Raw genomic sequence first — 6,129 nt, 5'->3', positions numbered from 1 at the left:
CTCCTAGTCAGTCTTTTTCTTTCTGAACATTAAAAGAACAACAACAAAAAAATAGTTTTCATTGTGCATTCAGAAGAGAACAAAAAATACTGAAGTGTACAAAGAGAAAAATCAATGTGACAACCACCTAGGTGAAGAAATGAAGAGGAAAATCAGGCAGGTAGAGAAAAAAAGTTTGTTACTGCAATTATAGAAGCAATACACAGCTCTTATAAAAAAATGAGGGATGATCCTAAAAACACACTGAAGAAGGAAAAACGAAATATTCTAATCACTTATAGTGATAAAGTTATGATAAAAAAATGGTGCACTTTCTCTTAAATCAAGGGTAATTCTTTCTATAGTTGATTTCATGACATACATAAAAGTATTGCAAACTCAAGTGTTGAACAAACAAGTTATCTTTGGATTTGGGGGAAAATCATGTCAGGGTTATTTTACCTCTCAAATTCTCTGATGAGATCACAGGATAAAATCCCAGTCCATATTAACTACATCAGAAAGCAGGTGGACCCAGAAGAGAATGTATTTTCACATTTGAAGAAGGTTATTTTACATGATTTGGTAAAATTAGAGGATTCTAGAGAGAAAACATGGAGAGATTAAATCAGTTAAATGTCATGAAAACTAAAATATGCATCTGAACCCCTGACACAGTCTTCTAGTCACACAGAGATGTTGATCCTCTGTACAATAACTATATGTGGGGCATCTGAGTATGGGGAGTGGCATTGAAAAACAAGTCAGTGGCACCAGCACAAACACACAGGTGCTCATATAGGTCTCCTGTAGGTAAATCCCATAGTCTCCCATAGGAGACTTCTTCCCATTGCCAACCAGTAAGGGAGGAGGTTTATACTGCCAGGCTGCTTCAATAGCTGCTCCAATTATGGCACCCCTTGGTGAACCAAATGTGTTCCCAGGTCTCCTTCCTCCTCTCTTATTTGGACTCTATACCTTTAGAAACTCCTTTGAGATATTGCGATGAGCTGCCCTAGCATTTAAATTTAATCAACTCATCTCTGGCAGGACAAAAATCAATAGACAAACCTGCATTTTAAAATTATGTTCCTTTGAAATGCACCCTGGACTCTAAAATGCACATCTATTTGGTATTCATGATTGAGGCAACACATCAGAAATTTCTTCAAGAGAGTGTGATACTCCCTTGTTAAGGAGTGAAACTTACTTACATGTAGGTTACTTCAATTGAATGTTTAACCCAAAACAGTGCAAGGTGTGGCTACCTCTCCCATGCATCTTCTTGCTTCAGATTCTTGAAATTAGATCTCATCATTGACTTCCTTTCAATAATTCAACTCTACTACACACATGCATTCTATCAGACCTAGCATTCTTTGTGGAAGCAGTCAATAAAATGGGAGAAAAGCACATAGAAATTACAAAGGGATTCACAGGACATGGATATTTTGTGTATTTTTGACATTAAGATATGGGGTAAAAACCGGGCGCCTGGGTGGCTCAGATGGTTAGGCGTCTGCCTTCGGCTCAGGTCATGATCTCAGGGTCCTGGGATCGAGTCCCGCATCGGGTTCCCTGCTCAGTGCAGAGCCTGCTTCTCCCTATCCCTCTGCCACTCCCTCTGCTTGTGCTCTTCTGTCTCTCTCTCTGTCAAATAAATAAATAAAATCTTAAAAAAAAAATCTTCTCTTAAAAAAAAAAAGATATGGGGTAAAAACAAAGTCTCAAGGAAAGAAGGCAACAACTGGCATCATTTGAACCATATCATGGGGATTTAAGAATCTTTGTTACTCAGTCATCCTTTCTATAGACTAGCACCCCCCACCATGCCCCAAAGGGATGCTAAAATTATAAGCAGGAAAGACTAGGACCTTCCTGGGATTAGATCAATTCTCATGCTGATAGGGTTTTCAGTCATAACTCTGTCCTTATTATTTCTCTATTGCTTACGCTTTGGTTCCCAAAAGGAATCTCTGTCCAGGATGTGGCAACTCCAGCATTTGTGCCTGAATCCGTTCAGATCTCTGTCACGTGAGGATGAGAGTCTCAGTTTTCTTTCAACCACTATTTTAAGAGCTTCTGAAACATTCTTTTGCTTTCCTACTGCATCTCCAGTTGGAGCTTCTCCCCCCTCTCTTGCTATTGAAGTACTCCTTCTGGCAGAAGTCCAGGCCAGTTGGTACCCAGGCTAAGTGTCAAGCCACTGAGGCCCTGTACCAACACTTCCCAGAAGGAAGGAGGTAGGGCCATTTTCCTCTCTGCAGGCATCCCAGAGACATTTGGCCTATGGCTCTGGCAATATCAACATTGACATTCACATCTGAAATCTACTCTAATCTCTATCACCTGAGGAAGAGATTCTGGTTTTCCTTTGGACCTGATAAGGTGCCACGTGATCTAGATGTCTTCATCTCATATGCCCCGGAAATGTTGCCTTCCTCTGAGAGGACTCTGATCCTTCCCAACACCTCTCTTGTAGGGTTTTCTCATCCCTGTACCACTGCTGGACCCACCCTTCTGGTAGAGAGGCAGGGTATTTGGTGCCAGGACAGGGGTTCAGGTCACTGAAGCTCATCATTAGCAATTCTGAGAAGGAAGGATGACAGGCTGCTGTGATTTCCTGGGAAGTCTTTTTTTTTTTTTTTAAGATTTTATTTATTTTCCAACAGAGAGAGAGACAGTGAGAGAGGGAACACAAGCAGGGGGAGTGGAAGAGAGAGAACCAGGCTTCCTGCTGAGCAGGGAGCCCGACGTGGGGCCCGATCCCAGGACTCTGGGATCATGACCTGGGCCGAAGGCAGATGCTTAACGACTGAGCCACCCAGGTGCCCCTCCTGGGAAGTCTCTTTAGAAATCACTGGGAAAGATTCAGAAGTCAACATTGAGCTTCCAGTTAAGGAATGAGTAAGTCACAGGGATGAAAGGTACAGCATAGGAAATATTGTAAGTGATACTGTAATAGCACTGTATGGTGACAGATGGTAGCCCCCCTTGCAAGCACAGCATAATGTATAGACTTGTCAAATCACTATGTCATACACAGGAGACTAATGTCACATTGTGTCTTAACTATACTTCAATTAGAATAAATAAGTAAGTAAATAAATAAATAATAAATAAATAAATTCTTAATTAAAAAAAAAGAAAGAAAAGAATCAACGTTGAATTACATTTCTGGAGTGGATCCATATAGGTCTTGTCCATGCTCACAGCTCCACCTGGCCCTTGGGTCCATACAGGAAGGTGAAGATGAAGGTTGTCAAAGAGCTGGAAGGTAGCAAGGGATGTGTATGGCCAGAAGAACCCAGAGTGCAACAAGTGGTGATAAAAGAAGAAAGAAAACCCATTATTATTCCTCTGACTTTAACTATTCTGTGCTTTCATTTCATATGTGCAAAATGGGAAAAATAACAGGACCTACCTCCTAGGTTCGGAGGATTGCATGAAATAATACATCTCAAGAGCTTAGAATAGTGCATGGCACATCATAAGCATTTCAGAAACAGTAACTTATGTTCTGTTTTTTGCATGTCAGTTCATGCAAATGGTATCTCATAGTGAATGACATTAATTCCTGGCTTACATTTCCACATTCATTCTCTAAATATAAATGTAAGTATAATTAGTAGCTAATAATATCTATTCTTCTATAAGCATTTATGTAATTTCATAGGGCAGCATTTTATTAAATTCCAATAACTTGCATCCTGGAGCCTCCATTCTTTTGATTTTTCACCCTCATAATCATTGGCTTGACTTGTTGTCCAAAAAGCTGCTCAGCTGCCTGTAGAAATCCTTCCATGACTTGCAGTGAGAACACAAATGGACTGACTTTTCTCTAATTGAAATGTAAAATGTGGTTTTTAAAATCTTGGCACACAGTTCTCCAGTAAGGAGCTTTCCATGACCATGAGGGGTTTTCTCTCCTTTCTTTCTGAGCACCCTATATACATTCCAAGAAGTGCCCAACAGAGTTAAACAACCTACAACACTGTTGCTAATCTTTTCCTTGATCTATCCATTAATCCTCTGAAATGACCATTGTTGAACCTCATATTTTGCATGTTGTATTTCCAGGATCTTTGTCCTTTTACTTTAGTTTGCACACCACTTCCCCCAGCCAAGCTGAGTAGTGAGAACATGCTGTTTTGCACAAAAGAATCTCTCCACCTGAGCAGAATATGTTAAGCATTGAGAATGCAATAAAAGCTGTATTGAAACCTACATGAAGATTATATGAGCCAAAGAGTACAAGAGCTAGGTGTCTTTTGTGGCAATGGGCATATAACTAACTCGGTTTGCAGGTGGTAATATGGATGTGGTGGAGTTCAACTTAAGACTTGGTCTAAAACTGTGTCAGATCCTTACCACACTGCTCCCTCTTGATCTTTATGTCAGTCTAGCAGCCATACTCAGGTCAGATGGCCAAACTCCTATACTCCACTCCCTTAAATTCACCCTGGTGTGTACCTCTTCATATTCTGCCAGATATCCCTGGGGTAGAGGATAGAAGCAGAAGGCATTGCTGTCTGTGTGCTTGTGGGAGTGGACATTCTATTGAGACACAGAAAACTAACAGACATAAATGAGTGCGGGACCACATAGAAGTGCGGAGTGATTTGCCAGTTGTGATGCTTCCAGCCTCTAGCACTTTAATTTTAAAACCACATCAGGAGGAGGAGGCAAGATGGTGGAAGAGTAGAGGACCCCATTTAAACTGGTCCCCTGAATTTAGCTGGATATCTATCAAACAATTTTGAACACCCACGAAATCAACCTGAGATATAAGAATATATATCTGGACCTCTACAAGCAGAAAAGCAGCTGTGTTTGACAGGGTAGGAAGGGTGGGGTCATGAATCTGCTGGGAGATATCAGAAGATAAACAGGGGGAGGGAGCTGCCATAAGCTGGTGCCTGGAAAGTGATAGAACACCAGAGCACAAAATCAGTGCCCTTGGAAATCTGCTCTAGTAAGAGACACCCCTCCCTGTGGGGGGCTTTGGAAATGAAAAGACAGAATTCTAGGTAGGGCATTGTGCTCTCAGGATACAGGAGACCACAGAGCAAAAGGAGATTCCTGAAACATGGAGGGCCAGAGCTTTGGAGCCAGGAAGCAGGTTGTGATCAGCGAGCTCAGGAAGGGCCTCCCAACCAGGATTGCCAGAAACTGCTAGCCTGGCTGATAGATATCCGCTTTTTCCTTGAACAGCCTGAAAAAATCTGGGAACAGCACCTGGGACAGAGCAAAAACTCACAGAATGGTAGCGGCTGGGAAGAGGCCTTAGGGTGGAACCAGACCCCATTCCTGAGCCTTGGGAGCACTCACAAGCCCACAGCTGCTGGAGGTTTTAAAAGGACAAAGGGCAGAGATCTTGCTGGGCTCCTGAAAACACTTCTGAGAGTAGCTGTGGGAGCACACTGCTGGAGGCTGTGGTTTTCAGCAACATAAGCAGAAGAGGAGACTATTTGTCCTGCAGAGTTTATTAAAAAGGGCAGACTATGAATTTTCTGCTCTGGGCCAGAGATTTGGCTGTGGCTATTTTTGCTCTGATTCCTTGAAGAGGCTCAGAAAGGCCCCAGGGTACAAAAGACACCCAGAAGTCCCATTTCCACTGAGCCCATCCCCCAGACAGGGATGGGGCAACTCCTCACAGGCAGGATTATCTGAGAAGCAGAGCAGCAGGCCCCTCCCCCAGAAGACAGGCTGGAAGAACAGGTGGATGACAATCCTTTGGATCCTGTAAGACTGTAAAATCCCAACACGAGGAGAAAATTGTATGTTGAGCTCCAGTTGTGGCTTCATGACTTGTTTACTTTTCAGATAAAATTTTCCTTTCCTTTTCTTTCTTTATTTTTCTTTCTTTCTTTCTTTCTTTCTTCTTTCTTTCTTTCTTTCTTCTTTCTTTCTTTCTTTCTTTCTCTTTCTTTCTTTCTTTCTTTCTTTCTCTTTCTTTCTTTCTTTCTTTCTTTCTTTCTTCTTTCTTTCTTTCTTTCTTTCTTTCTTTCTTTCTTTCTTTCTTTCTTTCTTTCTTTCTTTCTTCTTTCTTTCTCATTTTTTCCCCCTTTTCTCAGGTTGTTTTCCCCTGCAGTATTTTTCCTTATACCTTCTCCTCATTTCACCTAGATGTCTATTATACCAACTCAC

General features: G+C 41.6%; 1 pseudogene; it reads right to left on the bottom strand.

Moving 5' to 3' along the window:
* Nucleotides 1–2,028: 2,028 nt before the first annotated feature.
* LOC118027300 lies at nt 2,029–2,614 on the bottom strand (annotated as a pseudogene).
* Between the last annotated feature and the right edge of the window lie 3,515 nt (nt 2,615–6,129).

This window comes from Mirounga leonina, unplaced genomic scaffold (genome assembly GCF_011800145.1).
Source record: "Mirounga leonina isolate KUSES-001 unplaced genomic scaffold, KU_Mleo_1.0 Mir_101529, whole genome shotgun sequence".
Classification (NCBI taxonomy): domain Eukaryota; kingdom Metazoa; phylum Chordata; class Mammalia; order Carnivora; family Phocidae; genus Mirounga; species Mirounga leonina.
This window is presented reverse-complemented; position numbering and strand designations above follow the sequence as displayed.